Source organism: Crinia signifera, chromosome 7, assembly GCF_055691185.1.
Source record: "Crinia signifera chromosome 7, ASM5569118v1, whole genome shotgun sequence".
Classification (NCBI taxonomy): Eukaryota; Metazoa; Chordata; class Amphibia; order Anura; family Myobatrachidae; genus Crinia; species Crinia signifera.
The window spans coordinates 58,136,126-58,143,814 of NC_139223.1; the positions used below are offsets into that span (position 1 = coordinate 58,136,126).

At 47.5% G+C, this 7,689-nt stretch overlaps 1 long non-coding RNA gene across 1 annotated transcript; it reads left to right on the forward strand.

Annotated features, from left to right (window-relative positions):
* The first annotated feature begins 249 nt into the window (after positions 1–249).
* On the forward strand, positions 250–4,599 carry LOC146019452 (uncharacterized). Its single transcript, XR_014450549.1, has 3 exons — positions 250–324; positions 3,104–3,186; positions 3,949–4,599. It is a non-coding gene; the product is annotated as an uncharacterized LOC146019452 (long non-coding RNA).
* The last annotated feature ends 3,090 nt before the right edge of the window (positions 4,600–7,689 follow it).

A 7,689-nucleotide genomic window follows, 5' to 3' on the forward strand; every position in this document is an offset into this window, starting at 1 on the left:
GAAGAATGACAGAGTCAAAAAGAGAACAGTATCTGGTCTCTTTGTATCCCTGGTTCAAAAAGATGTCTGTAGCAAATTGTCCCAGAGAGACAGAATATTAAGAAACAGAAGTAAAGACTGCCTGCCAGGGCCGGCGCCACCACTAGGCAAGGTTAGGCATTTGCCTAGGGCGCCGGCCACTGGAGGGCGGTAGTGAGCCAGCCAGCAGCAGTAGCAGCAGCAGGAAGCTACCAAGCACGCTGCCGCAGTCCGCAGAGGAGAGGATCAAGAAGAAGCTGCCTGCCGACTCAATCAGACGACTACAGCAACAAGTGCAGCTATTGTGTAAGTAATTATTTGGTCCCCAGCCTGTCCTGTCGTCGTCCCTCCCCCCCAACCCCCTCCCCCCCCCCGTGCGCTGGACACCCGGCCAAAAGTCACACAGGACAAAAGAGTTTGCCTGTGCAGTATAGCACCTTGCCAGGGGCGGATTGGGATGCCAGGACACCGTGTAGATTCCCGGCGGGCCGGTCCCTCGGCCCCTCGCCCCCTCTATTTGGGCTGCTTCAGCCTGTCTGTCGGGCTACCTCAGCCTCCTGTCAGGCTGCGGTACACTGTACACTGACTGAACTGCAGGCTTCAGGGGACGGAGCTAGCCTACACAGACTCGGCGGGGAGCTACACGGATTCCACACTCCACAGTGAGCGGAGCTACATGGAAATGGAGGGGGCGGAGCTACACGGAACTGTGTCAGAGTGTGTATCTTGGCTCAGTGGCAGTTTTGTGATAATTCATCTGCCACTGGCCGGGTCCCTGTCCCCTCTCCAGGTCTGCTTAATGTGCCTGCCTGCTGCTCCTCCTACATTGAAGGAGCTTGTTTTCATAAAAGGGGCGTGGCCACGGAGGTCCGTGATTAGGCCACGCCCCTGACTTTGCATGGGCACGGTGACCTTTGACTGAGCACTGCAGCAACCTTCCAGCTCACCCTATGTCTGACTGAAGCAGGATACCATTATATGGAGCCCTGCCCTGATGGTGCAAGAAAAGGAGCAGACTAGTATCCCAGCAGCCAGGAAGTAGAAGGCAAGGTGTGTTTACAGTGTGTGTGGAGTGTCAGTGTGTGTCACATGGATCTCGCCCCTGTGTCTATCTCTCTCTATGCCTTTCCTAGTTCCCTGCAATTTACTACATCTTCCCTAGTGCCCTGTGTCTCAAAAAGTCATCATCCGTAGCACCCTGCATCTCACCACACCATCCCTGCATCTCACTACATAATCGCTAGCACCCTCCGTCTCACTAAGCCAACCCTAGCGCCCTGCGTCTCACTACAACCCACCTCCTGCCCTGCATTATACTATGCCCTCCCTCCTGCCCTGTGCAGTGGCGTAGTTAGAAACTTTTCTCCCCCCTGCCAAAAAATATCTGGTGCCGCCTCACCCCCTTAACCCAAGAAGGGGCGAGGAGATTAACTATGGGCGCCGCTGGCTTAGCTGACCCAGGCAGCAGTTAGCTCTGAGCATATGCACAGAGGGGGACCCGCTCATTAAATATACACTGCGCTGGGTCCCCGCTCATTAGATATGCACAGAGCGGGACCAGCTCAGCGCTCACTGCTGACTCAGTCGTCTGTCAGTTCAGCCAGCGGCGCCCACCATAGACCCTGCTGGCGCCGCTCCCCCAAGCGGCTGAACTGACAGACGACTGAGTCAGCAGTGAGCGCTGAGCTGGTCCCGCTACATATGTAGCTATGCCACTGGCCCTGCATCTCACTACACCCTTCCTAGCGTTGTGCATCTCACTATGCCCACTCTTCCATCCTGCGTCTCACTATGTCATCCCTACCCACAAGTCTCACTACCCCTTACCTACCACCCCGCATCTCACTATCCCCACCCTTCCGCTCCGCATCTCACTATTTCTTACCTACCGCCCCGTGTCTCACTATCCCCACCCTACCGCCCCAAATCTCTCTATCCCCTCCCTACCGCCCCAAATTTCTCTATCCCCTCCCTACTGCCCCGGCATCCCTCTTTAACCTCTCTACAGTCTTTCTATTCCTACATCTCCCTATACCTTCCTTACTGGCCTGTGTATCTCTGCTTCCTCTGCATCTTTCTGGGTGGGATGCTCTAACCCAGAAATGCGGTAAAAACCCAGTTATCTGTGTTTTTACTGCATTTCTATATTCTCTAACCCCCCTCCGCAGTGGCAGCGCTGTGGATGGAATCACCAGCAAAAGCTGGCGATTACCTGCAGAAGCCTATGGGCTTTTTACTGCAGCGTTGTGTGAGGGATCCATCACGGATCCCTCCCTGCATGCCCTGCGGCCGGTGCCGTGCTCTGCACTTGCGCAGACGGACTCCCGGGTCTCAGACCCGGAAGTCCAGCACCGTGGCCGCATCGCAAGGGACAGCTCTCATCGTAAGAGCTGTCCCTTGTGTTAATGATTGCATATGTTAGAGCATGAGCGATCATTAAGAATGCGGTGGCCGGTCGAGGGGGGCGGCGGATGTTAGAACATCCCGCCCTCTATCCTCACGAGCAGGTAGCAACTTGTGCTGCACCACTGTGTATCAGTATATTTTGGTATATATTACTAAAGTGTATATCAGTACATCAGTATGGATCTGTGGATCAGTACATCAGTGTGTATTTGTGTCTATCCGTAGATATCAGTACATCGATGGGCAGATTGGCCCTGGCTGGCCCATAATACATTAGAACCGGCTGCTCTCCCCGCTGGCTGGGCCCTGGACCAGGGCTCCATCCTCCTCCCTCTGCTCTCCAGCAGGGAGCGCTGCAGTGTTTGCATGCTGGCCTGAGCTGCGCCGGTGTGGGGTGCTCTGTACGGCTGCAGGCCCTGACTGGGTTGTGTGGCTGACTGTGCAGGGGGGAGAAAAGCAAGACGGAGGACTGTATGGGTGTGTGAGAGAGAGGTGCCAAGGCTTCATGAAAAGGATCCCGGGAACCAGAGGTCCCCGCCGGAGATATGCTTGGGATAGGCATATTGATATCCTTACAAAAAAATAAGGATCAAATATGGTTTGAGGTAACATGTTTAAAAAAGGGGCAGACTAGATGGGCCAAGTGGTTCTTATCTGCCGTCACATTCTATGTTTCCAGAGCTGGAGTGCAGTGACATGAAGTAAACCCGGTCCGGTGCATCTTCCCAAAAAGCAGGCTCCTTTCAACCACGTGAAGGCCAGGTTAGTAGCTACTACACACCCCACCCCCATGTAGCCTAACCGTATCCATATAAACACACCCATAGCCTAACCCTATCCACACACACACATACGCCTAATCCTATCTACACACATACAGTACACAGAGTAACCCTTTCCACACACACACAGCCTAACACTATACATTCATCCCCCCTTCCGCAGCCTAACCCTAATCTTTCATACACCCTGGCCTGCAGCATAAGGGCTATTTCACACGCTCCGGCTACTATCGGGCGGCGAAACCCCGCACGGCCAAGAATCCGTGCCGCATTCAGGAGTTCCCAGTGGTGGGATCCGGCTGCAACATAATTGTGTCCATTATTAACTACGGTGTGCGGCACAGCTTTTCGCCGTGCGGGGTTTTGCCGCCCGGCAGGGGCCGGAGCGTGCGAAATAGCCCTCACTGTGGTGGGGGCGTAGTCAGCCTGGAGGGGAGAAGTGATATATGAGGTGGGCGTATCCCCTCCCCCTTGACTGACCATGCCCCTCATGAGATCCCACCCTCATTAGGGCTGCTTTGAGAAATTTCCCGGGCTGGTTTAAAATCCCAATCCGCCCCTGCACCTTGCTTACCTCTATGCAGCAGCCAGCCTGGAGAAAGGCATTCCCCGTGGGCTATATGTGAACCTGATGTTTATGGCAACTACTTAGAGAGAATGTGATTGGGGCCTGTGTTCCAGCTATGACGCCATGTTAAATACCCCTGAAAATTATTTCCTTTTTGCCTCAATATCTGATTAGAACTGGTTGGAACTGGCCGGGCTTGATGAGATTAGAGTCTGTCCCCACCCCGAAGTGCCTGACAGCATCTCATCTCCCTATGATGTAGGGACTGATACAGTGGCACAGCAGTAGAAGAACAAGAGACTGCAATAGTCAATTCTGGAGATAATGAGGGCATGAATTCATATTTTTGCATTATGTAGTGTGAGATAAACACATATTTATTCTCAGATGCATGTAAGAGTATTTCGAGAGAAACTGGATGTGGGGGACAAAGGACCGTTCTGTGCTCAGAAAGACACCTACTGTAGGCACACTCAGAGAGCAATGCTTCCTTGAATCTCCGGCCTGGTTCCTACTGTGTGGTGTAATGTGATTTTTGGGCCCTACTGTGCAGCATAATGTGACGTTTGGCTCCTACTGTGTGTCATAATGTGATTTGTGGCCCCTACTGTGTGGCATGTGATTTGTGGCCCCTACTGTGCAGCATAATGTGATGTTTGGCTAATACTGTGTGTCATAATGTGATTTTTGGGTCCTACTGTGTGGCATAGTGTGATTTGTGGCCCCTACTGTGCGGCGTAATGTGATTTTTGGCCCCTACTGTGCAGCATAATGTGATGTTTGACTCCTATTGTGCAACTTAATGTAATGTTTGGCTCCTACTGTGCGGCGATTATGTTGTTAATCTAAAAATATAGTAAAAATGTTAAGTCAATTGTGTATGTGGGGGGTGGGGGCGAGAGGGGGGGGGGGGGGCGGTATCCTGTAGGTTTGCCTAGGGCGCCTAGATGCCTTGCACCGGCCCTGCTGCCTGCAATTAATTCAGCACACTCTCCTGGCTGTCAAAGTATGTGGGCCCAAATGATTGAGATTTACAATCTTCCTGCAGTGTCTCCATTCCATTCTAATGAAGTCACTTCGATTTCAGCATAGAATTGATATAGATAGATACAGATGTATCCACATACATTTAGCCTCCTTGTGCATTAAACGTGGCATATTTTACACACAACTGTTTTCCGTTACTGTATCTTCTTTACAAACCGAGTAGGTATAGGAAGCACATGCAGCTTCTGATACCTAAAATGATATGCAGCATGCCTATATTCTGTTTAACATTACAGTGTTTTCCAGTAAAAACTGTAAGGTACCATTTTATATGCAGATACAGCCACCATCACACACAGAATAAAGGCATGCCACATATAATTTTAATCAACAGAAGCTGCTGGTGCAGCCTATTTCCATCCCTGCGTGAATTCAGTGCATTTTAATTAGAAAAGTCCCCAGAATGGATGCTTGCCACTACCAAGTCACACGGCACTCACATCTTATGTCTAATGCAACTTGTAGTGCATGGAAGATAGCAGGATGTGGACACATCTGTTTTTGCTTTTTTCATTGCATAACTAATAATGAGATTAACCCTTTTGAGTGCAAAGTGATTGATTTGTTAAAATAGGTGTGAAAATTGGCAAGCAAACATTTGTATTCATCATGATGACCTGTAATGTTTACCTTATATAGGAAAGATAATCCTTTTTTTACACAACTTTTTTTTATTTGAATTTATATAATAAATGTGAGTGACTGGCATTTTTAGCAGATATTTTGCTCATCTCTTACAGAGATGTTGGCACTCAAAGGGTTAAAAAGTAGCATTGCCCGTTTACTCCACAGTGGTAATAGTTCCCAGTGACATAACTCAACCCCCATGTTAATAGATTACATTGTGGCACAGGTGCTATCAGATCAACATTCATAATGTCAGGAAAATGTTGACATGGTCAAAATGTCAGCATTGACTGTGTTGACATTCAAATGTTGACAAGTTACAATGTTGGCAAATGGTTCCTGGTGGCCCAATAGCCCAAAGGTGAACTTCCTGCTCCTGATGGCTTCAACTGCTCCAACATTATGAATAATGGCATTGCAAATGTCAACATAATGAGTACACCCCTGGAATAATCATTTAATATATAAGTAGGTAGGTGTAACACAACACTGAATTGTTTGGAAACCATTTACCCAATTTAATGTTCATTACATTTACTGCACTAGAACAAGTTATGTTGGATAATAGTAAGGCATACATTCTAATCAGCGACTCCATGTTATAAATATTTTCCAAATAGAAAACAAGACCTTTTCATCGGGTTAAGTGCATCAAATCAACAGACAGAATATGTGTGCTCCTCAAAGTCTACAATTACATCAAGACATTTCAAAGCACAGAATACTGGCCATTGATTGAGTTCAAGGCCTCAATATTTTCACACTCCAAATGAAATGCATTCCTTAGAGCACAAGAAAATGTGTGAATCAAGAAGGGAAAGAAGATTCTAGTTTGTCTCTTTAGAATTATTTATATTTATATAAATTTAGTTATTTTTTTTAGTTATCTATTTTATTTAAGTGTGCTTGCAGCACTCTTGATCTGTCAACTCAAATATTTATTGGATATTAATATTATTTTTATTATTATTATGAGTATTAGAAGCATTATTAGCATTAGTATTATAATTGTTATTTATCAATGGATGCATTACCAACCACTGACCTGGGTCAGGACCTACAGTAAATCATTAATGGTAGAGAGACAAAGCTATAATGACAGTGAAGCAGGGGCTGTTATCTCTGCAGCAGTGCCTCTATTGGCTCAGCATCAATCACATGGGTCAGAGGAATGAGTGGTGAGCAGTTATTGGAGGGAACTATAGTCTGTATTTATAAGCAACACAGGTCCGACTTGTCCGTGGAACATGGGAACGGGAACGTTCATCAGATCCAATCACATGCCAAACACCTCCGATTTGGACCGATTTCACCCGATATATTGGGATGGGAGGAGGGGAGAACTGGTCTTGGGTAGCTAGCTCGGGACAAATGTCAGAAACCCTGACCTCAGAGAAATTGTGTTTAAGAGCTTTAATGGGGAAGAGAGAGCTCTGTATGAGCATTTAGAGGGCAATGAGAGTTGTGAGGGGCAATGAGAGCTATAGAAGTGCAATGGGATATGCGGACAGGTGTAATGCATTGCGAGTGCAGCATAGAAGGATATACTGCACTACCTACAGTGCTACTTACATTATACCTTTATATCCTGTCTTTCAGGTTTGTTTTGGACCAGGCTCTTTTTTGCACACCTCTTGTTAGCTGCAACTTTTTTCAGAAACGCGTAGGTTCTCCTAAATGGTTCACTTCCATGTGTTACATTGTGAGTGCAGCAGCTGTGCAGTGGCTGTGTAGGATACCTGCCGAACTCAAAGCTTGTTTTTAAAGGTGCAGTCATTTACAAGGCATGGTTGTGCATGGTTTTGCTTGATTTTGTAAATGATTGACCCTTTTAAAAAAAAAAAAAAAGCTTGTCTGGCATCCCATATCGTCGCCCGGACTCACAACGCATTACATACAGCCCATGGAGTAAAGAAGTAATGACAGAGGTATTAGAAGAATAGAGAAAGCTATGGAAGAGGTAACGGGGGAAATTTACTAAGATTCTGAAATACGACCGATACGGGGTACGAATTCATACGACCAGCATCGGTCGTATTTTTGGGAAAATATGAATAATAAATAGAGCAGATTTACTAATCTGCCATATTTACTGATTCATATTCTCCCGATGGCGTAGACGGCCATAGGTGGCTTTATGCCGCCGTATTCCTATTTAACGGCCATACATATGGCCGCTAAATACAAGTCGGCAGTCAGATCCGTGCATAATGCAGTATAACCATGGCCGTAACCAGCTCC